At 42.9% G+C, this 26966-nt stretch overlaps 1 protein-coding gene across 1 annotated transcript in view; it reads right to left on the bottom strand.

Annotated features, from left to right (window-relative positions):
* LOC126263572 (uncharacterized) overlaps positions 1–26966 on the bottom strand; it is a 123936-nt gene that overhangs the window by 64498 nt on the left and 32472 nt on the right. The gene's annotated exons all lie outside the window — the stretch shown is intronic.

Below are 26966 nucleotides of genomic sequence, written 5' to 3'. Positions count from 1 at the left end.
GTTCAGCCTGGTATTGACAGAGTCGTACGTAAGGTTCGAACGGTTTAAAAATGGCCGGACAGAGGTTAAAGATGACCCTCGTTCAGGACGCCCTTCGACATCTACCGACGACGCTCATGTCTGGAACGTCAACGAAATTATGCGTGCCAATCGAAAACTAACTGTCCGTGATATTGCAGAAGAATGCAACATTTCAGTTGCATCATGTCATGAAATCCTAACATAACATCTTGGAATGCATCGTGCTGTCGCCAAAGTTCGTCTCACGACTCATGAGTCAAGACCAGAAAGACCTTCGCCTCGGTATCTGTGAAGAGCTTTTGGATCGCGTAAATGAGAACTAGATGTTCCTCGAAGGAATCATAACTGGCAATGAGACGTGGGTCTACGGTTATGATGTTCAGACCAAGTTTCAAGCTTCACAATGGGTCGGGAAAGCTCGGCAGGTCAGCTCAAAAGTCAAAGCCATATTTACAGTTTTCTTTGACTTTGAAGTATTGGTTCATCATGAATTAGTGCTACAGGGACAAACGTGGTGAGACAGTTCATGGCTCTTGCATCACGATTACACACCTGCCCATTCATCCCTGTTGGTGCGTGATTGTTGCACAAAAAAACGAAATCACTGTGCAGCCTCATCCTCCGTACTCTCCAGACCTGGACCCTGAGGATTTTGTATTATTTTCAAAGTTGAAAACCCCACTGAAACGATACCACAGAGGAAAGAAAATTAGCAGACGGTACTTCGAGCAATTCAGCAAGAGGCGTACCAAGACTGCTTCCGGAATTGGAAACGGCATTCGAAGCTGTGAATCAATTGTGCAGGAGAGTATTTCGAAGACCATGCACAATAAGTAATGGGTAAGAGTAGAAAAATTTTGTGGACAAAGTTCCGGAATTTTTTGAACCGATCTCGTAGTCCATGATCGGCTAACAATCTAACTACGAACAATCTACTAGATGAATACCAATCAGTTTTTTGTAAACATTGCAGCACCACATCTGCATTCAGATGACCTGAACTTGCCGTGGATGCACAAATAGCTGCTGTTTTTTAGACTTCAGCAAAGCCTTTGACACCGACGACGTCGACGTTTTACTTGCCAAACTTAACAGCCTAAATTTCTTGCAAAGTGTAGTACAACTATTTAGGTTCACCAGTGCAACTGCAGAACAATTAATTCCATGAATGCAATACGTCCACAACCAGAGTTATGGGCCGTGAAAAGTAATGTGCATAAGTACCGTAATAAAAAAAGGTTGGCAAACTGCTACGTAAGAAATACACGAGATGAAGTTTCAAAAAAGTTTAGACGTCCTAAGAACCTAAATGCACTCCGTCTTCAGGCCACAAGTGGCCCATCGGGACCATCCGACCGCCGTGTCATCCTCAGATGAGGATGCGGATATGAGAGGCGTGTGGTCAGCACCCCACTCTAAGAACCTAAGTAGGAAGAAATTATGGGTCTTTACTGCAGATCAGTGAGCTCATCTCGTTAGCAACGCGTCATGCCTGACACCATAAAGTCACAATGGAGACAGGGAGTATTAGGTGTCCCCTAGCGTTCGCTATTATTGCTACTCTCTTCTCATTGTATGTCAATGGGTTAAAATGGCTCTAAGCACTATGGGACTTAACTTCTGAGGTCATCAGTCCCCTAGACTTAGAACTACTTAAACCTAACTAACCTAAGGACATCACACACATCCATGCCCGAGGCAGGAGTCGAACTTGCGACAGAAGCAGCAGCGCGGTTCCGGACTGAAGCGCCTAGAACCGCTCGGCCACACCGGCCGGCTTGTATGACAATGATGTGCTATCAGTTTTGTCGTATTGCTAATACCATATGTACTGTGATTACATCCATTTGTATCCAGGTGCAAAACCAGTAAACCTGAAGATAGCTACAGAGAATCTCAGAACTGATCTGTGTGCTCTATCAAAATGGGTACAGGGTATAGGGGTTAAAACTCAACCCACCCAAAACCCAGGCGGTACTGGTTGGTCATTGTAGGCTCGTTATTGTTGTGGTCTTCAGTCCGAAAACTGGTCTAGTGCAACTCTTCGCACTACTCTATCGTATTCAAGCCTCTTCATTTCTGAATAACTACTACAGTCTACATTGTTCTGAATGTAATTACTGTATTAATATCTTGGTGTCTCTCTACGATTTTTAACCCCCCCCCCCCCTCCCGCACACACACACTCTTCCCTCCAATAATAAACTTATGATCCCTTGATATGTCAGAATGTGTCCGGTCTAACGATCCCTTCCTATAGTCAAGTTTTGCCACATATTTCTTGTCTTCCCAATTCCATTCAGTACTTCCTCATTAGTTACATGATCTAGTGATCAAAATTTCAGCATTCTTCTGTAGCATCACATTTCGAAAGCTTCCATTCTCATTTTGTATAAACTGTTTATCATCCATGTTTCACGTCCATACATGGCTACAGTCCACACAAATGCCTTCAGAAAAGACTTCCTAAACCTAAATCTATCCTCGATGTAAGGAAATTTCTCTTCTTCAGAAACTCTTTTCTTGCCATTGCCAGTCTGCATTTTATATCCTGTCTACTTTGGCCATCATCAGTTATTTTACTTCAAAAATAGCAAAACTCGTCCACTACTTTAAGTGTCTCATGCCCTAATCTGTTCCCACAGCATCATTACACTCCATTACCTTCGTTTTGCTTTTGTTAAGGTTCATCTTATACCCTCATTTCAACACACTGTGCTTTGTGTTCAACTGCTCTTCCAAGTCCTTTGCTGTCTCCGACACAATTACAATGTCATCGGTAAAACTCAAAGTTTTTATTTCTGCTCCCTGGGTTATAATTTCTACTCCAAATTTTTCTTTGGTTTCCATTACTGCTTGTTCAGTCTACAGACCGAATAACATCAGGGATAGGCTACAGCCCTGTCTCACACAGAACACAACCATGACACAAGAAAACGGAACCTCTTCCATGAGCCTACGCACAACACCACAAAATACAAAAAAAGGCATCATACGCTGCACCAAAAGCCCTTGAAAAACTCCGTTCATTCTTGAGAAAAATAAACAATAAAAATATTTTCAAAAAATGTCTCAATAATTTCTAACAGAAAACTGTTATTACAGTGTAAATGAATTTATGTGTACGAAAGTTCAAAACAATTGCAATACCATTATTGTATCAAAGAAAAAATTGTACAAAACCTAATTTAATATGAATATCCCTAGAGTAATATTGTAATAAATTATATTTTCGTTAAACAGTAGACAGTAAATACTATGTACCTGAAATGAAAATATATCTTGATCCATACAATGTACTTTGTCAAAGGATAAATAAATAAATACTAAATACACTCTTCTCGACCACTGCTTCCTTTTCATGCCCTTCGGCTCATACAACTGGCTTCTGGTGTCTGTACAAGTTCTAAATAGCCTTTCGCTCCCTGTATTCTAACCTTGCTACCTTCAGCATTTCAAAAAGTTCCAGTCAACATTGTCAAAAGGTTCCTCTAAGTGTACAAATGATACAGACATAGGTTTGCTTTTTCTTTACTTATCTTCTAAGATAAGTCGTAGGGTCATTATTGCCTCGCGTGTTCCTACATTTCTCCGGAATCCAGACCGTTCTCCCTCAAGGTCAGCTTTTAGGAGTTTTTCCGTTCTTCTGTAAAGAATTCGTATTAGTATTTTTATGACTTACTAAATTGATTCCTTTGGAATTAGAACTATTAGATTCTTCTTGAAGTCTGAGGGTTGTCTCAAACATCTTGCATGCAGGATGGAAGAGTTTTGTGGCTATCAATAATTCTGACGGATGTCCTCTATTTCCGGGGCCTACTTAGATCTTTCAGGGGTCTGTCAAATTCTTAATCTACGTACTCTTCTATTTCTGTCATATTGCCTTCGAGGTCATCTCCCTCGTACAGACCCAATGTATATTCATTTCATCTTTCACCTTTTCCTTCTTTGTTTAGGATCATTAGCCCGAAATATCGGGAATCCCTACGTATATCTGCGCCAACAATGAATCGATGCGCCAACAATGAATCAGGCGAATACAAAATGGTGTTACGTAGCTGGTTGTGGCAGACACGCGAAGCAGCGGCGCCAAGCCCACTTTAAGTATCAAGGCTCTTCTCCTGCGGCACGGACTGTGGCCTGGTGATGACCAATTACGCAGCCAGCCGGCCCCAGCGGCGACATGGACCTCGTGACCCGTCGCGCCGCACGTGACCACGGGCCGGACTCGCGGCCTTCGCTGCCATTCACGTAAATGGCGCACGCAGCGGCCATTGAGCCCATCTGCCGGCATACCGAGGCCGTGACGCATCTGTGTGGCACAGGGCAGCTCCACACAACGCGTACCAGCGACCCGAGTAAACAACTGGACCCCAAGGCAAGACAGTTTGGGATCTGGAGTGTTCGGTAAGTATGGGTCGTTTGCTTATGCAGAGTGACATAAAGTCTCCATACTTTTCTCCGATATTATTGCTTATTCTCATTTTATTGCATGTGATACAACTAGAGTTGCGCTCTGCCAAAGTTACTGTTCAGTAGTTTTCGTACAGTACACAAATGACGTAGTAAATGGTACTGTTGGCGTTGTTAGGGAAAGAAACATAATTGAATGTGTGAGAGAGCATCTGGGAGCTGACGACTTCTCATTGTTTTTTGTTTGTTCTGACTATGATTACAACCTCACATTCACTACTGGCCATTAAAATTGCTACGCCACGAAGATTACGTGCTACAGACGCGAAATTTAGCCGACAGAAAGAACATGCTGTGATATGCAAATCATTAACTTTTCAGAGCATTCACACAAGGTTGACGCCGGTAGCGATACCTACAACGTGCTGACATGAGAAAAGTTTCCAACCGATTCCTCATACACAAACAGCAGTTGCCTGATGAAACGTTGTTGTGATGCCTCGTGTAAGGAGGAGAAATGCGTACCACCACATTTCCGACTTTGATAAAAGTTGCATTGTAGCCTATCGCGATTGCGGTTTATCGTATCGCGGCACTGCTGCTCGCTTTGGTCGAGATCCAACGACTGTTAGCAGAATATGGAATCGGTGGGTTCAGGAAGGTAATACGGAACGCCGTGCTGGATCCCAACGGCCTCGTATCACTAGCAGTCGTCCTAACCGCCGTCTGCTTCACATCTGCTGTGCAGCGAGCTACCTTCATTTAAGTATTAACTGTATTTTTCTTACTTGACACTTCTTCTTCCGTGTGTTTTTGCTTTTAGGAAGCTTTATTTGTCAAGTGCTATTAACAGTGTTCCATAGATTTCGTGTTTGTTTTGAATACAGTCAGAGAGAGTCCCTTTAGTCAATCATAGTGCCAGTAGTGCTAGTGTTTGTTTTCAATACAGTCCAGAGACAGGTAGTGCTATTTTCTTTGTTTTCTACAAGAAGTGGCTAGCAATCATAGTTTAGTCAATAGTCAGCCGCCTTTAGTGAATTAGCAGTATAGTTAAAAGTTGATTAACTCTCTTCAGTAAATTGATTCCTTAGGATGGATAGGATGTGTGACCGCTGTGTACGGACGCAGGAGGAGCTGGCCACTGTTCGCGAACAGCTGAACGTGTTGATGGCCACGGTCAGCCGTCTTCAGGCTGCTGCCTCAGAGTGTAGCGGCAGTGGGGAGTCTGGTGCGTCGCAAGATACACCCCAGGTGTTACATGCTTCACCCACTGTCCCTGATGTCGAGACATCTTCGCGGGTACCGGGCGCGGTTGGGCCACGCTCTCCCCAAGGGGAGAGGCGGGTTCAGCGGCGTTCGCGGCGCACGAGGCGGAGGGTAAATGTGGAGGCTGGCCGTGTGGCATCGCCCGCTCTGCCTGCGAGTGGACATGTGGCTGCTCCTTCAGCAAGGTCCGAGCAGGCGCACGTGGGGAGGGGTTTATTAGTTAGTGGGAGCTCCAACGTTAGGCGGGTGATGGAGCCCCTTAGGGAAATAGCGAAAAGGTCGGGGAAGAAGGCCAGTGTTCACTCTGTCTGCTTGCCGGGGGATCTCATCCGAGATGTGGAGGAGGCCCTGCCGGCGGCGATTGAGAGCACTGGGTGCACCCGACTGCAAATTGTTGCTCATGTCGGCACCAATGACTCCTGCCGCCTGGGTTCAGAGGTCATCCTCAGTTCGTACAGGCGGTTGGCGGAATTGATGAAGGCGGAAAGCCTCGCTCGCAGGGTGGAATCAGAGCTAACTATTTGCAGTATCGTTCCCAGAACCGATCGCGGTCCTCTGATTTGGAGCCGAGTGGAAGGCTTAAACCAGAGGCTCAGACGATTCTGCGGAGAGCTGGGGTGCAAATTTCTCGACCTCCGCTATCGGGTGGAGAAATGTAGGGTCCCGCTGAATAGATCAGGCGTGCACTACACGCCGGAAGCGGCTACAAGGGTAGCGGAGTACGTGTGGAGTGCACATGGGGGTTTTTTAGGTTAGCCCGACAAGACGCCTCCTGAGACGCGGCAAGGTAGGAGTAGGCAAAATGCAACAGGGAATGACAATATTAATGTGGTAATAGTAAACTGCAGGAGCGTCTATAGAAAGGTCCCAGAACTGCTCTCATTAATAAACGGTCATAACGCCCATATGGTACTAGGGACAGAAAGTTGGCTGAAACCAGACGTAAACAGTAATGAAATCCTAAACTCAGATTGGAATGTATACCGCAGAGACAGGCTGGACAGTGAAGGGGGAGGCGTGTTTATAGCGATAAGAAGTGCAATAGTATCGAAGGAAATTGACGGAGATCCGAAATGTGAAATAATTTGGGTGAAGGTCACTGTTAAAGCAAGCTCAGACATGGTAATTGGATGTCTCTATAGGCCCCCTGGCTCAGCAGCTGCTGTGGCTGAGCACCTGAAGGATAATTTGGAAAATATTTCGAGTAGATTTCCCCACCATGTTATAGTTCTGGGTGGAGATTTTATTTTGCCAGATATAGACTGGGAGACTCAAACGTTCATAACGGGTGGCAGGGACAAAGAATCCAGTGAAATTTTTTTAAGTGCTTTTTCTGAAAACTACCTTGAGCAGTTAAACAGAGAACCGACTCGTGGCGATAACATATTAGACCTTCTGGTGACAAACAGACCCGAACTATTTGAAACAGTTAACGCAGAACAGGGAACCAGCGATCATAAAGCGGTTACGGCATCGATGATTTCAGCCGTAAATAGAAATATTAAAAAAGGTAGGAAGATTTTTCTGTTTAGCAAAAGTGGCAAAAAGCAGATTACAGAGTACCTGACGGCTCAACACAAAAGTTTTGTCTCAAGTACAGATAGTGTTGAGGATCAGTGGACAAAGTTCAAAACCATCGTACAATATGCGTTAGATGAGTATGTGCCAAGCAAGATCGTAAGAGATGGAAAAGAGCCACCGTGGTACAACAACCGAGTTAGAAAACTGCTGCGGAAGCAAAGGGAACTTCACAGCAAACATAAACATAGCCAAAGCCTTGCAGACAAACAAAAATTACGCGAAGCGAAATGTAGTGTGAGGAGGGCTATGCGAGATGCGTTCAATGAATTCGAAAGTAAAGTTCTATGTACTGACTTGGCAGAAAATCCTAAGAAATTCTGGTCTTATGTCAAAGCAGTAGGTGGATCGAAATAAAGTGTCCAGACACTCTGTGACCAAAATGGTACCGAAACAGAGGATGACAGACTAAAGGCCGAAATACTAAATGTCTTTTTCCAAAGCTGTTTCACAGAGTAAGAGTGCACTGTAGTTCCTTCTCTAGATTGTCGCACAGATTACAAAATGGTAGATATCGAAATAGACGACAGAGGGATAGAGAAACAATTAAAATCGCTCAAAAGAGGAAAGGCCGCTGGACCTGATGGGATACCAGTTCTATTTTACACAGAGTACGCGAAGGAACTTGCCCCTCTTCTTGCAGCGGTGTACCGTAGGTCTCTAGAAGAGCGTAGCGTTCCAAAGGATTGAAAAAGGGCACAGGTCATCCCCGTTTTCAAGAAGGGACGTCGAACAGATGTGCAGAGCTATAGACCTATATCTCTAACGTCGACCAGTTGTAGAATTTTGGAACACGTATTATGTTCGAGTATAATGACTTTCCTGGAGACTAGAAATCTACTCTGTAGGAATCAGCATGGGTTTCGAAAAAGACGGTCGTGTGAAACCCAGAGGGTCCACAGGTAGATGCCGTGTTTCTTGACTTCCGCAAGGCGTTCGATACAGTTCCCCACAGTCGTTTAATGAACAAAGTAAGAGCATATGGACTATCAGACCAATTGTGTGATTGGATTGAAGAGTTCCTAGATAACAGAACGCAGCATGTCATTCTCAATGGAGAGAAGTCTTCCGAAGTAAGAGTGATTTGAGGTGTGCCGCAGGGGAGTGTCATAGGACCGTTGCTATTCACAATATACATAAATGACCTAGTGGATGACATCGGAAGTTCACTGAGGCTTTTTGCAGATGATGCTGTGGTGTATCGAGAGGTTGTAACAATGGAAAATTGTACTGAAATGCAGGAGGATCTGCAGCTAATTGACGCATGGTGCAGAGAATGGCAATTCAATTTCAATGTAGACAAGTGTAATGTGCTGCGAATACATAGAAATATAGATCCCTTATCATTTAGCTACAAAATAGCAGGTCAGCAACTGGAAGCAGTTAATTCCATAAATTATCTGGGAGTACGCATTAGGGGTGATTTAAAATGGAATGATCATATGGAGTTGATAGTCGGTAAAGCAGATGCCAGACTGAGATTCATTGGAAGAATCCTAAGGAAATGCAATCCAAAAACAAAGGAAGTAGGTTATAGTACGCTTGTTCGCCCACTGCTTGAATACTGCTCAGCGGTGTGGGATTCGTACCAGATAGGGTTGATAGAAGAGATAGAGAAGATCCAACGGAGAGCAGCGCGCTTCGTTACAGGATCATTTAGTAATCGCGAAAGCGTTACGGAGATGATAGATAAACTCCAGTGGAAGACTCTGCAGGAGAGACGCTCAGTAGCTCGGCACGGGCTTTTGTTAAAGTTTCGAGAACATACCTTCACCGAAGAGTCCAGCAGTATATTGCTCCCTCCTACGTATATCTCGCGAAGAGGCCATGAGGATAAAATCAGAGAGATTAGAGCCCACACAGAAGCATACAGACAATCCTTCTTTCCACGAACAATACGAGACTGGAATAGAAGGGAGAACCGATAGAGGTACTCAGGGTACCCTCTGCCACACAACGTCAGGTGGCTTGCAGAGTATGGATGTAGATGTAGATGTAGATGTAGATGACAGCCATCTTATCCGCATGGCTGTAACGGATCGTGCAGCCACGTCTCGATCCCTGAGTCGACAGACGGGGACGTTTGCAAGATAACAACCATCTGCACGAACAGTTCGACGACGTTTGCAGTAGCATGGGCTACCAGCTCGGAGACCATGGGTGCGGTTACCCTCGTCGCTGCATCACAGACAGGAGCGCCTGCGATGGTGTACTCAACGACGAACCTGGGTGCACGAATGGTGAAACGTCATATTTTCGGATGAATCCAGGTTCTGTTTACAGCATCATGATGGTCGTATCCGTGCTTGGCGACATCACGGTGAACGCACATTGGAAGAGTGTATTCGTCATCGCCATATTGGCGTATCACCTGGCGAGATGGTATGGGGTGCCATTGGTTACACGTCTCGGTCACCTCTTGTTCGCATTGACGGCACTTTGAACAGTGGACGTTATATTTCAGATGTGTTACGACCCGTGACTCTAGCCTTCATTGGATCCCTGCGAAACCCTACGTTTCAGTAGGATAATGCACGACCTCATGTTGCACGTCCTGTACGGGCCTTTCTGAATACAGAAAATATTCGACAGCTGCCCTGGCCAGCACATTCTCCAGATCTCTCACCAATTGAAAACGGCTGGTCAATGGTGGCCGAGCAACTGGCTCGTCACAATACGCCAGTCACTATCTTGATGAACTGTGGTATCGTGTTGAAGCTGCATGGGCAGCTGTACCTGTACACGCCATCCAAGCTCTGTTTGACTCAATGCCCAGGTGTATCAAGGCCGTTATTACGGCCAGAGGTGGTTGTTCTGGGTACTGATTTCTGAGTATCTATGCACCCAAATTGCGTGAAGATGTAATCACATGTCAGTTCTAGTACAATATATTTGTCCAATGAATACCCGTTTATCATCTGCATTTCTTCCTGGTGTAGCAATTTTAATGGCCAAGAGTGTAGTTCAGTCTTAGTCCAGTGTAATTTGTGGTGTCACCGCCAGACACCACACTTGCTAGGTGGTAGCCTTTAAATCGGCCGCGGTCCTTTAGTATACGTCGGACCCGCGTGTCGCCACTGTCAGTGATTGGAGACCGAGCGCCGCCACACGGCAGGTCTGGAGAGACGTCCTAGCAAAAAAATGGTTCAAATGGCTCTGAGCACTATGGGACTCAACTGCTGTGGTTATCAGTCAGACGTCCTAGCACTCGCCCCAGTTGTACAGCAGACTTTGCCAGAGATGGATCAATGACAAATACGCTCTCATTTGCCGAGACAATAGTTAGCATAGCGTTCAGCTACGTCATTTGCTACGACCTAGCAAGGCGCCATTACCAGTTGATATTGAATTTGTAATTAATGTATCATCAAGAGCGATGTTCTCCAATTGTGGATTAAAGTTAAGTATTCCAAGAGCTTCGTACTTTATTTATTAGGCTCAACTCCTTTAACTGTTCCAGACCTCATACCAGTCTGCGTGAGCTTAAACGCGTGCATTTCGGCCTCCTCTAGCAACACCGTGTTGGCTCTTCTGCCAACACATCATAATTCATATCCTAACAAAATATAAGTTGTATTTTATAAGTAATAACAATTATCTGATAGCGTAACTTCTACTGTTTTGCGTAAACAAAGCAATTACTTTTGGCGCAAGAACAGTTTACATGCTCAAACATTAAAACGTATTATAAATATTGTTGCTACCCTGGTGTGCAAAATTAATGCAAGGAGCGAAAATTTTACAAGATTGCGTTTATTTCGCCACAAAACACTATAAACAGGGGACAGCGAAGTAGAAACAATGTAAAGAATGCAGAACGTAAACAATTGGACAACATATAACGGTGGACAAAAATGTTCTTCATTTCTTTCCAACTTAACGGATTTACATACACATTCCGAGAATTGGTTAATGTGCTCAGTATGGGGTGTGACGACCTATGGCAGCAGTAAGGAACTGACAACGATGGGGCATGCTGTGAATGAAGTCATCAACCTCACACTGAGGCAATAACGCCCATTCTTCCTGCAGAACTGATCACAAGTCTTGGAGAGTGGTTGGTGGATGCCGACGTGATGCAGTCCGTCTCCATAGTGCATCCCAGACATGCTCTATGGTATTCAAATCGGGAGAGCGATCAGGCCAAGCCATGCATGCAACATCTTCCGTTTCCAAGAAAACATCGACCACTCGTGAGATCGAGCCTCATCGTCCTTCAGTACGAAGTCTGGGCCCACAGCATCTCGCAACAACCGCCATAAGGTCCCAAGATCTCGTCACGATGCCTGACAGCAGTTAGACCTTGCCAATTCAGCCGTACAATTTCATGAAGTGGTGTTCGAGTGGTCAACATAATCCCCGAGCACACCATTACGGATCCTTCTCGATATAGGTCTCTTTCCGCAATGTTTGGATCCCGAAATCGCGTTCCGCGTTCCCTCTAGATGCGAATCCGTCGAGAATCACTTTCCAGACCAAATCGGGACTCTTCTGTGAAACGAACAATGGCCCACTGTTCGATCGTCCAGATGGCATATTGACGACTCCACTCTAGACGTTCCCTTCTGTGAAGATGCGTAAGAGGTACACACAGAGCAGGTCTCCAACAATAAAGGCCACTCTGTTGAAGCCTTATGCGTACCTTTTGCCTCGACACATCACGTCCAGTGGGTTCCGCGAGGTCAGATGCCAATTGCCATGCAGTACTAAGGCGCTTCCGTCATGCCCTTGCAGCCGAACAACGGTCCTCTCTTTCTGATGTCACACGTGAGCGGCCCTGCCCTGGTCTTTGGGGTACAGTTTGACTCTTTATAAACTGTCGCAACATCCGGGAAATAATAGAATGAATCACATTAAGGCATCGGTCCACAACAGTCTGCCACTTTCCTACTTCCATTCTTCCTAAGGCCCTTCACTGCACAGAATCTGGTAGGCTCCTTCTCTGTGCCATGCTGCACCGGCTGTGACTGCATATAACTATTGTGGTTATGAGACCACCCGGCAAAACACTGCCCCGTTTGATGGCTACGCTAAGTCGTGGTTGGCGTGGTTGTCAGTTTTCCGGAATGCCACCTTCCGAGCAGAATACAATCGTACGTACATGTGTTGACAGTTTGTATGATTATATGGTGAATTAGACACAGGAAGAGGAAATAGCGGTTTGTTGCCTTAATTTTGGACACCAGTGTGTTTTGTACTCGATAGAATGTTCTCCACCATGATCAAAGACAATAGGATCCTGTTATTATTGATAAGTGCGGAAGTTGTTTACGAATAACAGAAACATGTTTTTATGAGCTCAATGAGACATTGAAGCGATGTTTGATATGTTTTTTCTTTAATTTCACCCTTTTTTTTTAGGAAACTGCGTTTTCTAGCGCTATATGATAAATCTGTAATGTTTTTCTTATTTTTCACGCAGCATCCCTCTGTTTCACGTTACAAGTCAACAACTTATCAATAAAAACTAAATTAAACATTGACAGTTTCAGTTTTGCAATCTTGTTATAAATATTGTTTATTTTGAAGTAACAGCCAGGACCTATGTGGAACAAAAATGCTTCGCAAGTTACACAGCCCTTCATATAACGTCATCAAGATTCAAGACGGTTTACCGCTTCCAGTTTCTGTGGGAGTTTAGTAAGACTCTGAAGGGATGGAAATGAGGTGATGGCCGACAGGTATCAAAGACACCTAACTTACAGGTAACGATATTAGTACGTTACCCGACAAAGGCTACAAGGAAAACGACCTTAGTCTACGCTTACTTCCGACAGTCTACGGTAGCATACGGTAGTTTTACAAAATGGTTCAAATGGCTCTGAGCACTATGGGACTTAACATCTGAGGTCATCAGTTCCCAGTAGTTTTACAACTCTAGATACAACAGGATGCCTACAACAGAAAAAGAACTACCGCTGTTGTTTGTGTCCTTTCGGATGGGATGACATACGAACAGGTGTAAGAGGATTTCACCTGTAAATTTAGAAAGCCAGGTCCCACATGGTTGGCGTTCAAGAGTTGTTGTTGTTGTGGTTTTCAGTCCAGAGACTGATTTGGTGCAGCTCTCCATGCTACTCTATTCTGTGCAAGCTTCTTCATCTCCCAATACCTACAGCAACCTACATCCTTCTGAATCTGTTTAGTGTATTCATCTCCTGGTCTCCCTCTACGATTTTTACCCTCCACGCTGCCCTCCAATACTAAATTGGTGGTGCCTCAGAACATGCCCTACCAACCTATCCAAGTTGTGCCACAAACTCCTCTTCTCTCCAATTCTATTCAATACCTCCTCGTTAGTTATGTGATCTGCCCATCTAATCTTCGGCATTCTTCTGTAGCACCACATTTCGAAAGCTTCTATTCTCTTCTTGCCCAAACTTGTTCAAGAGTGTCCTTAGCAAAATCAAATGTATGGTTAGTGTCGGTAATGAGGAACGTTCTGGGAGGCTGTCCACAACTCAAGGAAAGGTGGGATGCACAGGTGGTGCAATCGCACTAAGCCCCTCTGCATCCACCAGAAGAGTTGAAAGATAGGCATTCTACAATCCTCGACTTGGAAATCTCTACGGTATACGTTGAAGAAACGTGCGTACCAAGCCCACATCCTGCACAAGCTTCAAGCCGAGGACTGTGCAGCCGGACAGACTATGTTTTAAGATCTGTCGAAAACGAGCATCTCATGACACGTAACTGCACAATCTGGGTAAACGAACGATCACATTCTCTGCAAGAAGGGCATGGAGACACCCCCGAAGTGAATATATGTTTAGGATTGGCAAGGACTGCTTTCTGTGGACCCTTTATGTTTAAAGAGAAAATAATTATTGGAAATTTTTCTGAAGCAACAATGAATGCAAGATGTGATTAAGAGATCAGTTGTTCCAGCACTACTGGACACCACCCTATATTGCTTTAGTTGTCCGCATTTACCTGTATATTGCATTTCCCAGTAGGTGGATTGCATGTGCCCCTCGGTGTCCAGACCTGACCACAAAGATTTCCCTGCGTGTAGGCTGATAAAGGTTAAAACGTGCTAGGTGAAATTAACAGCATAGCACAAATGTAACAACTCTGTTGATCAAATCTCACCAACTACATTGAAGAGAGTGCTTTCGTCTGCGGAAGAGCGCTCGCAGGTATGAACAGACTTGGAGGGCAGACTCAACTAAATGCACTGATTTCTGATATCACAGATCTTTAATAAATTTGATTTTTCACAGGAATGTATAGAGACTTTCTTTTCACCATTATATTTAAATGATGGTTACTCGGAACGATGCTGCACCAATGCGGCGCTACCTATTCGTACTGCTTGGTTACATAGCCACAGAAGTCACTGTTTCGATCAAGTAATCACTTGTTGTGGGAAAAAGCGTACAGTGTTGACTTCGGAAATAGTTGCTCTCGCCAGTTGCGAAGTCCATGCCGTAATTGTATTCTTGTATGCGAAAAGGTATACAGCTGCGCAAATTTGTCCTGGTCTGCGCATAGCATATGGGCCTAAAGCAATGAGTGAAGGAAGGGTTAGATAGTAGTGTCGAGATTTTGAAGATACAATTTTGTTAACAAGTCTCGCTCTTCAAAAAAATGTACCTTAAATTCATGCACAACTGTTATTAATGAACACATGTCTGATGTAAATGAGCGGGTGCTGGAATACAGCAAGATGAAAAATGCGTCGAATCGCGTGTTACGAAAAGCTGACGGTCTCGTTGTTTCTCATTTCAGTTTACCCTGATTCTGATTCCTTAGTACTGCATGATAACCCACCGCAAATCATTTCTTTGGTGTTGATATTATTTAACTGCTTGTACATTTATGTGTCAGCTTTGGAATGAATATCTAAGAAGAAATTTTCAGATCCCAGCGACTTTTTCATGCACTACATGCGTTGTGAACTGTTAATGTCTAAGGTATCTGTATCTGAAAGACAACATTCCGCCATGACCTGCAATAATTGTTGTTTTACACCATTGGCCAGTTTAGATTATTATTCTGTTGTCAAGTCACAGTTGTCGTCCGTAGGGACGAGCCATCAAGGTGTTCAGCCACCAACACAACGCGAGCAAACCACGACAAACAGACATGCAGAAAAGTGACACAAAGGTGGCATAATAGCCGAATTTGGCCAGTAGCGGAAAATATGCGCAATTACAGTAGTTGGCGGAAATGTCGCTTCAAAAATTTTGTATGGCTGTGGTACAAGTTCAAAAGAAAGTAAACTATACTCTGATGAGCAAAAAAAAAACACGACCAGCGTTCACCGCGAGAATGAATGCCACCTGCGTTGCCGGTACGTAACGCGGTAAGGGAATTATTACACTACTGGCCATTAAAATTGCTACACCACGAAGATGACGTGCTACAGACGTGAAATTTAACCGACAGGAAGAAGATGCTGTGATATGCAAACGATTACCTTTCCAGAGCATTCACACAAGGTTGGCGCCGGTGGCGTCACCTACAACGTACTGACATGAGGAAGGTTTCCAAACGATTTTTCATACACAAACAGCAGTTGACCGGCGTTGCCTGGTGAAACGTTGTTGTGATGCCGCGTGTAAGGAGGAGAAAAGCGTACCATCGCGTTTCCGGCTTTGATAAAGGTCGGATTGTAGCCTATCGCGATTGCGGTTTATCGTATCGCGACATTGCTGCTAGCATTGGTCAAGATCCAAAGACTGTTAGCAGAATATGGAATCGGTGGGTTCACGAGGGTAATACGGAACACCATGCTGGATCCCAACGGCCTCGTATCACTAGCAGTCGACATGACAGGCTGTAACGGATCGTGAAGCGACGTCTCGATCCTTGAGTCAACAGACGGGGAAGTTTGCAAGACAACAACCATCTGCACGAATAGTTCGACGACGTTTGCAGCAGCATGGACTATCAGTTCGGAGACCATGGCTACGGTTACCCTTGACGTTGCATCACAGACAGGAGAGCCTGTCAAATAACTTCCGGGAATTCAGCCAGGTAACACTTTCAGCGACCGCCGATATTTCGGCGGGAGAACACCCCGCCATTTTCGAGGCAAACTGCAACGGACAGGCGGCGTACATGCAAATTTAATACCTCGGTTCCCGGACAGAAGCAGGAAAAATAACACACACACACACACACACACACACACACACACACACACTGAACACTAGGGCCGCCAAAGATGACCAAACTCAGGGCTATCGATAGTGAGACTATGAATTCGCAGGTGAGGCAGCATTGACTCTGTTCCTCTGTTTTTTGACAAGGGAGAGAGCCGGATTCCAAACAGAGTTTAAACAGAAACCTCCATCCCTGTTAACGAAGTTGCTCGCTAATTTAATCTCAACTGCCCCCCTAATGACACTGTCCCAATAGCTCGACGTGCATGCCAATATCTCGGTGTTATTATATAACATGGGGTGACCAGTATCCAAGCAATGTTCGGCAATAGCAGATCTATTTGGCTGCTGTAATCGTGTGTGCCGTTTATGCTCAGTACATCTGTCCTCCACGGTCCTGATAGTTTGACCAATATATGCCATGCCGCAGCTACAAGGAATACGATATACACCCGCCTTACGCAGTCCAAGATCATCCTTAACGGAACTCAAAAGTACTCTAATTTTAGATGGAGGTCGGAAAACACATTTCACATCGTATTTCCGTAAAATACGACCGATCTTATTGGACGTGTTTCCTACGTAAGGCAAAAAGGCAGTAGACTTAGGTGTTGACTCAGAATTATCATCAATCACCCGATGTACAGTTGGTCGATAGCGCAACGCACGTTCAATCTGTCTATCACTATAACCATGTAACTTCAAGATGGGACAGCTCAGCTGGCAAAGTCTCAGCGTCAGAAACGACATATGCCCTGTGTACCAAGGTACGAAGTACCCCTTCACGCTGAGCCGAATGGTGACAACTATTAGCTTGTAAGTACAAGTCGGTGTGAGTACGTTTCCTGTAGACTGCATGTCCAAATGATCCATCATCCTTCCTCCTAACCAACACGTCGAGAAAGGGAAGGCAACCATCCTCTTCCACCTCCATCGTAAAACGAATGTTCGGGTGCATCGAGTTCAGATGTTCTAGAAAGACATTCAAATTCTCCCTACCGTGAGGCCAAACAACGAAGGTATCGTCAACGTATCTAAAGAAACAGGCGGGTTTTAAAGGCGCCGACTCCAATGCACGTTCCTCGAAGTCTTCCATATACAAATTTGCGATCACAGGAGACAACGGACTACCCATCGCAACTCCATCTGTCTGCTCGTAATACTGGTCATTAAATAAAAAGTAAGTGGATGTCAACACATGCCTAAAGAGATTAGTTAAATCAGCACCAAACCTAGCTTCAATTAACCGCAACGAATCAGACAGAGGAACACGAGTGAACAGAGAGACCTCATCGAAACTCACTAAAGTATCAGAGTCATTCAGCCTCAGTCCCTCCAAACGACGTAAAAAATCAGCTGAGTTCCTGATATGATGTTCACACTGTCCTACTTGTGGACTCAACAGAGAAGCAAGATGCTTGGATACACGATATGTCGGAGCGCCGATGTTACTCACTATAGGACGGAAAGCAACCCCTTTCATATGAACCTTTGGAAGGCCATATAACCTAGGGGGAACCGCACTATAGGTGTTAAGTCTCTTGATTGTGTCCTTCGACAAACCACTTTTCTTCAGGAAGCTGTTGGTCTTTCTCTCAACACTTTTCGTGGGGTCAGCATCGATTCTGCGATACGTTGAATCAGATAGTAAACGTTGCATCTTTTGTACATAATCATGTTTATTTAAAACAACGGTGGCATTGCCCTTGTCAGCAGGTAAAATAACAATACTGGGATCAACTATGAGAGAGCGTAAAGCAGCCGTCTCTGCTGCTGTTACGTTACTCTTGGGTGGACGAGCCCTAGTCAAAACACGGCATGCCTCCCTCCTAACTTCCTCTGCAGCGTCAGGAGGTAGTTTGCAAACTGCCTGTTCAATTGAACTAATAAAATGAACTACCGGCAAACTCTTCGGAGTGGGTGCAAAATTTAAACCCTTCCCTAGCACGGATAAGGTTGCGTCGTCAAAAGATTTCTCTGTGATATTTACCACAGTACGTCGAGATATAACATCCGACTCCGCGCGATGAAAACGTTCAAACTTTGCCAAATGCCGGGCAGTAACGGAGTTGTACTCCCAGTCAGCTTGGGTCCATGAGACACCGTCCAACCAACCCTAAGTGAAATCAGACCCTTCAGATGCAACCATTAAATGAAAACGATACAATTCTTTGGAAACAGAATCCACACGTCGACGAGTAAAACGAATCCTTTCGCGGACATGAGCCAAGCCAGCACGTTGCTTAATACGATTGGCGGCAGGAGAATTAATATGGTGCACAACCTTAGCAAATGTTGGGACATGATTTTCATCACGACACCTCAATAAAAACGACAAAGCACATTGCAGTCTAACTCGACAGCTACGAAGTTTATCCAACTTACGTAAACACCGATACATTTCCTCCCCGTAGAGGTAAACAATGTGAGACCTGAGTTTCTCCTGGCGTATACAACTTTCAAATAACTTCCGGGAATTCAGCCAGGTAACGCTTTCAGCGACCGCTGATATTTCGGCGGGAGAACACCCCGCCATTTTCAAGGCAAACTGCAACGGACAGGCGGCGCACATGCAAATTTAATACCTCGTTTCTCGGACAGAAGCAGGAAAGATAACACACACACACACACACACACACTGAACACTAGTGCCACCAAAGATGACCAAAGTCAGAGCTATCGATAGTGAGACTATGAATTCGCAGGTGAGGCAGCATTGACTCTGTTCCACTGTTTTCTGACAAGGGAGAGAGCCGGATTCCAAACAGAGTTTAAACAGAAACCTCCATCCCTGTTAACGAAGTTGCTCGCTAGTTTAATCTCAACTGCCTCCCTAATGACACTGTCCCAATAGCTCGACGTGCATGCCAATATCACGGTGTTATTATATAACATGGGGTGACCGGTATCCAAGGAATGTTCGGCAATAGCAGATCTATTTGGCTGCTGTAATCGTGTGTGCCGTTTATGCTCAGTACATCTGTCCTCCACGGTCCTGATAGTTTGACCAATATATGCCATGCCGCAGCTACAAGGAATACGATATACACCCGCCTTACGCAGTCCAAGATCATCCTTAACGGAACTCAAAAGTACTCTAATTTTAGATGGAGGTCGGAAAACACATTTCACATCGTATTTCCGTAAAACTGCCTGTTCAATTGAACTAATAAAATCAACTACCGGCAAACTCTTCGGAGTGGGTGCAAAATTTAAACCCTTCCCTAGCACGGATAAGGCTGCGTCGTAAATTGAACAGGCAGTTTGCAAACTACCTCCTGACGCTGCAGAGGAAGTTAGGAGGGAGGCATGCCGTGTTTTGACTAGGGCTCGTCCACCCAAGAGTAATGTAACAGCAGCAGAGAGGGCTGCTTTACGCTCTCTCAAAGTTGATCCCAGTATTGTTATTTTACCTGCTGACAAGGGCAATGCCACCGTTGTTTTAAATAAACATGATTGTGTACAAAAGATGCAACGTTTACTATCTGATTCAACGTAACGCAGAATCGATGCTGACCCCACGAAAAGTGTTGAGAGAAAGACCAACAGCCTCCTGAAGAAAAGTGGTTTGTCGCAGGACACAATCAAGAGGCTTAACACCTATAGTGCCGTTCCCCCTAGGTTATATGGCCTTCCAAAGGTTCATAAGGAAGGGGTTCCTTTCCGTCCTATAGTGAGTAACACCGGCGCTCCGACATATCGTCTATCCAAGCATCTTGCTTCTCTGTTGAGTCCACAAGTAGGACGGTGTGAACATCATATCAGGAACTCAGCTGATTTTTGACGTCGTTTGGAGGGACTGAGGCTGAATGACTCTGATATTTTAGTGAGTTTCGATGTGGTCTCTCTGTTCACTCGTGTTCCTCTGTCTGATTCGTTGCGGTTAATTGAAGCCAGGTTTGGTGCTGATTTAACTAATCTCTTTAGGCATGTGTTTACATCCACTTACTTTTTATTTAATGACCAGTATTACGAGCAGACAGATGGAGTTGCGATGGGTAGTTCGTTGTCTCCTGCTGTAAGTAGGCTGTTTAGGTTTTTATATTGATAACGCCACGTAGCGCTCTGTATGAAAATCACTGGCTGTGCTGTGTGCAATCTGTGGCTAGTTTGCATTGTTGTCTACCATTGTAGCGTTGGGCAGTTGGCTGTTAACAGAGCGTAGCGTTGCGCAGTTGGAGGTGAGCCGCCAGCAGTGGTGGATGTGGGGAGAGAAATGGCGGAGTTTTGAAATTTGTAAGACTGGATGTCATGAACTGCTATGTATATTATGACTTTTGAACACTATTAAGGTAAATACATTGTTTGTTCTCTATTAAAATCTTTTATTTGCTAACTATGCCTATCTGTAGTTAGTGCCTTCCGTAGTTTGAATCTTTTATTTAGCTGGCAGTAGTGGTGCTCGCTGTATTGCAGTAGTTCGAGTAACGAAGATTTTTGTGAGGTAAGTGATTTGTGAAAGGTATAGGTTAATGTTAGTCAGGGCCATTCTTTTGTAGGGATTATTGAAAGTCAGATTGCGTTGCGCTAAAAATATTGTGTGTCAGTATAAGGACAGTCATGTATAATTGTTCAAAGGGGACGTTTCATATGTCGACCCTTAGCCGAGGATACCTCACTGGAATCTTCTGATTTTTTTCTTTTAGTTTGTGTAATTAGTGTAGCTATTGTTTATTGCTAGCGCGTAATTGTAGAGAATCTCCTTTGTAGTTGCAGTCTTTCATTGTTGTACAGTAAAACAGTTGTGGCATGCATCTAAATTTGCACCTAGTATTTCGCAGCTGCGCTTGCAATTAACTAGATATTTTTTTCAGTGCTATGTTAATGTGTTCTCTTATTTTTGCTCTTCAAATTGTGCTTTTCTGTGTTATCGTGTGAAATATTGTGACAATAATGGCGTGTGAAGAACGTAATACTAGGCTCCAAAGTAAACTGAGAAATATTAGTGACGACGAGCGTAGCATACCAGCACCACTGTGTAATGAATTAACAGACATTCAAAGTAGTAATTTGGTAATTGTGCATAGGGAAATGGAGCGGCGGCAAATAATGGCGTAGGCAGTGAAACAATTAGTGAACAGGGAAGCATTATCGATCGATCGGTCGGCAATAGCTCGCCTCAGGATTCCGAAATGACAGGACACAATCTCGCAAATACTGTAGATTCAGGTTTTGGGTCCTCACCGTTTTCTCAAATAAGTCAAGACACATTTTCTGCTTGTCAAAATGTGTTGTTGCCGGTGCAAATTCACTGCCGAAAAGCACTAGGAACATATTTCAGACACCAGTGCATTGTTATTACAGTTAATACAACAAATGGGACAAAGGCTACAAAAGTTAGACACAATGGAACAAAATCTTCAAAAGTTAGACACAACGCTTGAACAAAATCACAAACAAATGGGACAAAATCTTCAAACGTTAGACACAATGGAACAACACCAGAGACAAACACAGCAACAGTTAGACGCAATGGAACAAAATCTTCACACCACGCTTGAACAAACACGTGAAGATTTAACTACTGAGTTACACAAAATCGAATCGAAATGTCAAACAGTCTGTAACGACGTAAAAACACAAATTTGTGAGCATTTCCAACCTATTTTTTCGCGTCATGAAAATGCATTACAGAATCACGAAGCAGCCATAAAAGACCTGCAAACTATTGTTCATGAAAATCACGACACCTTGCAAGCTAAAAGTGACTCAGTTGCATCTACCGATTCGGTTACGCAACTTGCAAAAACTCAGGAAAACTTAAAAGACACAGTAGATACGATTTCAACACAAATGGACACTCTGAAACTTGGTTCAGAAAAACACACAGAGGAAATAATTTCACTAACGGATAAAGTAGCCGAACTTTCAGATCAGATCACTAACTTATCTACAAAGGTAGATGATGATCTGAATGACACAAGACCTGTAGCCTTCACGGACACTGAAGAGTATGAACAAATTAGAAAATTCAAACAAAATCAAAATCAAATCAATACACAGCACAAAAGAGAAATCCGGGAAGTACAAGATTAGTTGGCACAAGTAATACAAGAATTACATATTTCAGAGGACACTCGCACTCCAGTACGGGAAGAGGGACATAGAAATACGGAACAACCACAAAATAAAAATACAGGACACTTCGGAAATTATGAAAGAAAGTGGCAAGGCGCATTGGATTTTGAGATGGAACCGCCGAAACGAAGTAACAATGAGCGATGTGCGACTCGCCGACACGATGATTTTGACTATAAGCTGTTCATTACTACACGTAAATTCAAAACATTTAAGAATTCTGACAACGACATCCATCCACAAGCATGGCTTCATCAATTCTCTCATTGTTTTCCTCCCAACTGGTCATTGGAGCACAGGTTAGAATTTATGTGTGGCTACTTAGAGAATGAACCAGCTGAAAGAATGCGATCGGTCATTCACGATTGTCACAGTGAAGGAGAATTTTATCATGCCTTCCTCTCAGCATATTGGTCTCAAGCCACACAAGACCGAGTAAAATATAGCATCATAATGATGAAACATTTCGAACAATCTGAATTTTCCAGTCTTGTGAAATATTTTGAAGACATGTTGCACAAGAATCAGTACCTGTCAAACCCATACAGCCCCTCAGAACTCATCCACATTTACTTAATGAAATTGCCTGAACATTTAAGAAATATTATTTTGGCAGGACGTTGCAAAGACGACATTGAAGCTTTTCAGGGACTCTTACAAGAATTAGAAATTGACACAGACAGTCGCGGGATGCGAAAACAGGAAAACACTCACTACAGGTCACATCCGTCACAATTCCGTGACGACAGAAACAATAACTGGACACGACAAGTCTATTCCTACAACGCAAATCGTGACCAAAACAGACACCACCCTTATGACAACCGTTGGCAGAGTAATAATAGTTACAGAGAAAGATCGCATTTCCGTAGTAACGAATATGACAGAGAGTACCATAGAAACAGACAATATGGGAACAAAAACAATTATTATCAATGGAGACAGAATAACTTCAGACGCAACAGTTCAGCGCGCAGTTACGATTCCGGGAGAAATTCTCCACCACATGACTGACAAACAAGAAACTATGTAAACTACCGACAAAACGACAGACCTGAATTCCATCAGAACTGGCGGGATTCAAACAGAGCAGGGCACTCTCGACAAGGTGAATTTGTAGAAGTTAGGTCTCCTAATCCCAATAACGACGCACGCCAACAAAGAGACAGACAATGACTCGCACAGCAGGCAGCCACGTGCGCCGGCTGGCTCAGGGAAAAATTACATAGACGCTAACCGTGAGAAAAATTTTAGCATTCTTTACCGATGTACCATATACCACATGATAATTCCACTGAAGCTGAAACTCTGTGTACTAGGAAGAGTAAATGTTTACACCACTTTTCACATGTAAAACCGTTTATTGAAAGACAATCTGCTTTTTAACTTTGTCTTTGCCATATAACTTTTCACTTTACATTACTAGTATGCTTTTTCAAACTTAGAATCTGTTAACATGCAACAATGTTTGAAGTTAAATATCCAGTCAAGAACCAAGAGAACTTATTTAAACAGAAATTACGAATGCATTGTTATAGTGAACAGACGACACAGTGCTATTGTGTGTGTACATTCTTGCTTGTTAGTTGCACAATTACGTAACGACCATAAGGCTCACATACTTAGAACATGTACCAGTACTGCTAATGAGATGTTAATGCAACATTTTGGTTTACTTGAAAATATATTCTGGATTTAAAGTACTTTCTGTGAGATACCAGATGACACAGTGGTTAGTTTATGTGACAGCTACACGATTTTATCACGACGCTACTAATGAGTGACAATCTACAATGTTGTTTTTGCGGTGTATCTGTTTTATATCTGCACAGATTTTCTGAATTCTTCTGGAAAGTAAAACATGTTTTAGTACTAACTTTTGTGATATAGCTACCCAGCCTTTTTTCGTAGCACAACAATACGTTACATTATAGTACTTTCTTCATCACGGCAGTAAGCATAATAACTACGATATCTATACGCAAAGCATCTCACTTTTCTTTATGATGAGGTGAGTACATTGACTTCAGCAGAACTTTGCTTACAGAGGACAATAACTACGACACTTCAACAGAATTATCTTACAGCAAGACGCACATTTAGCGCTACAGGACACGCATTTCAGTGATTAATTTTGTACTTAAAACATTTATTTTTAAAGATTTTTGAATTACAAAGAAAGTTTTCCGGGATACATTTCATTCCATTGCTGTAATCTGTAACATCTGAGGGTATAATTACATTAATCCTCAGGGGGTACACGCTTACTTTGTGTACCATGTGTTTGGCAAACACAAGGAGCCCTAGCTAATATGGTATTTGCTTATACAACTTTACACATCGGTACCATATTTCTCTAACACACAAATTACACAGCTATCTGATCATTTAACTGAGAGATAAACATTTTTTTACTACGTCAGTGACACATGTTTACACAATTACACAGTTGGATAACTTCACACTTATGAAATTGTATTTTGTCTGTATTTTGTGAACTGTTCATATTTTTTTCGGAACCATTGTGATACTATGAGAGCTTTGGATGATGTATTTGGTAAGGGGGAATGATTTTAAAGTACGTTTGAGGTAGATGACACTATTAAAATGAGCAGAGAATTTTTTTTAGGTTTTGAAATTATTGCAGAAAGCTACGACGTTTTTGAGATGTGACAGGTGTTATGATGTTATTTTTGCGATGACGATGTGTATTATGCTGTTGAGGTACGTTTATGATCAATAAGCTGAGAACCGTACTTTAAAGAGTTATGAAATGTGTGTACATGCGTGAATGTATCACAATGCCGCCGAAAATTTTTGGACTCTGTTATATTTATAGGATTTTGTTTCTACACTTTTCTACTGTAATTTCTCGACTTGTGAAATTTTATTTGTATATGAGACGGTCACTGTAGTGCAAATTGGTGTTGTAAATATTTCGGTAAGAAAGTTAAGTGACCACCTGCACGTAATGCATCGTGGGCACCCAGCTGCGCGAAAATCGCCTGGAAAAAAGCCATTTGTGTGTGCCTTTCAGAGGCACAGGTGAAAACAAAAAGGGGGGCCATTATCCTCGCTATTGACATTCCTTTGCAGGAAGCATCGCAAATACGACATGCTCAAACTTGAAAACATATGATAACACTGTGGAGCTCTTAATTTATGATATTTACTGAAATGTCTAATGAAATGACGAGAAATATATTATGTCTATACACCTGATGATGACTACTGTCTTTCTAGTTGAGAGATTTTTTTACTACCTTATGAAATGCCATATGGCTAATGAATGATGTTTCATGCCTTCCTTTGTACATATTTGCTCATTTTCTTTAATATCTAGTTTCTAGCTGCACAGCAGCATTGGTTATTATAAAATTTAATAGATGTACTAATATCACTATTTTCTGTCTACAGACCCAGTAAAGAATACGTTTCTCATATACTTTCTGAGAAAACAGAGCACAAATAGACATTTCCCTTCACAGGAATTGCATAAATAATTTTTTTTTATGACTTGGTAACATTCTTGCAGAGTAAGTTTTTGTGATGCATCACTCTAGTGTTAAGATGTGACATAGGTATTAGACATGGCCATTTTTAGTGTAATATTTTTTCTGCTTGAGCTATGTCATGTTATTGCATTTGCTGCTGCTGTTTGCCAGGTATAGTGCTACTAAATTTCACTTTGTATTACTCTGTTAAGCTAGTTTTACTACTGATTTATTTTTCTTGTTGCTGCACATTGGCTCATATTAGTTGTAATGTTGCATTGCTTAGTAATTTAGATTTACTGTAGCTTGCTTTGTCAATTTCCATTTTTTTGTCATTTCTGTCTGTGTTAATTGTTTTGTGTTGCTGCATTGCCTCGTCCCTTAGTTTAGCATCTGAGCTCAGTAGATTTAAGTTAGCTTAAGAGGGGGTAGACTATATAAGAGAATGAGTTGCGATGAATTGGAAGAAATGCATTGAGAAGTTATACGAAAAAAGTACAGAAAGCAGGTATAGATAGGACTTTTTGGGAATAATGATGAACGAAGGGAGATCTCCAAGAAAAAAATGGTTTTGTTTGCAAAATACTGCAGTACCAAACGTTACACTGAAAACAAACCCTGTCCTTTCCCCCTGTGTTATTCTGCTATGTGTTTGTGTACTCTTGTATATTTGTGTTTTTCCTGTCTTTATGTGTTTAGCTAATAAGATTTATGTTGTAGAATTTTTCAAGTACTATGTTATTTTCTTCGTAAATGTCTTTAGACATTATTTATTGTGTTTTGTTTTAATGCTCATGTTGATGTTTCGAAAGTTATTCTGATCATTTATGTATGTACTTATGTCATAATTCCTGTAACACTGAAGTATATGTATATTTCTATTCTTTTGTAAAGCCTGTATTACTACAAATGTTATCTGTATTGTTATGTTCTTTAATGATGTATTTTGTACCTTTGTTATTGTATTCTCATGTTATAATATTGTAATTGACACCAGTTCATCAAA

Source organism: Schistocerca nitens, chromosome 6 (genome assembly GCF_023898315.1).
Source record: "Schistocerca nitens isolate TAMUIC-IGC-003100 chromosome 6, iqSchNite1.1, whole genome shotgun sequence".
NCBI lineage: Eukaryota > Metazoa > Arthropoda > Insecta > Orthoptera > Acrididae > Schistocerca > Schistocerca nitens.
This window is presented reverse-complemented; position numbering and strand designations above follow the sequence as displayed.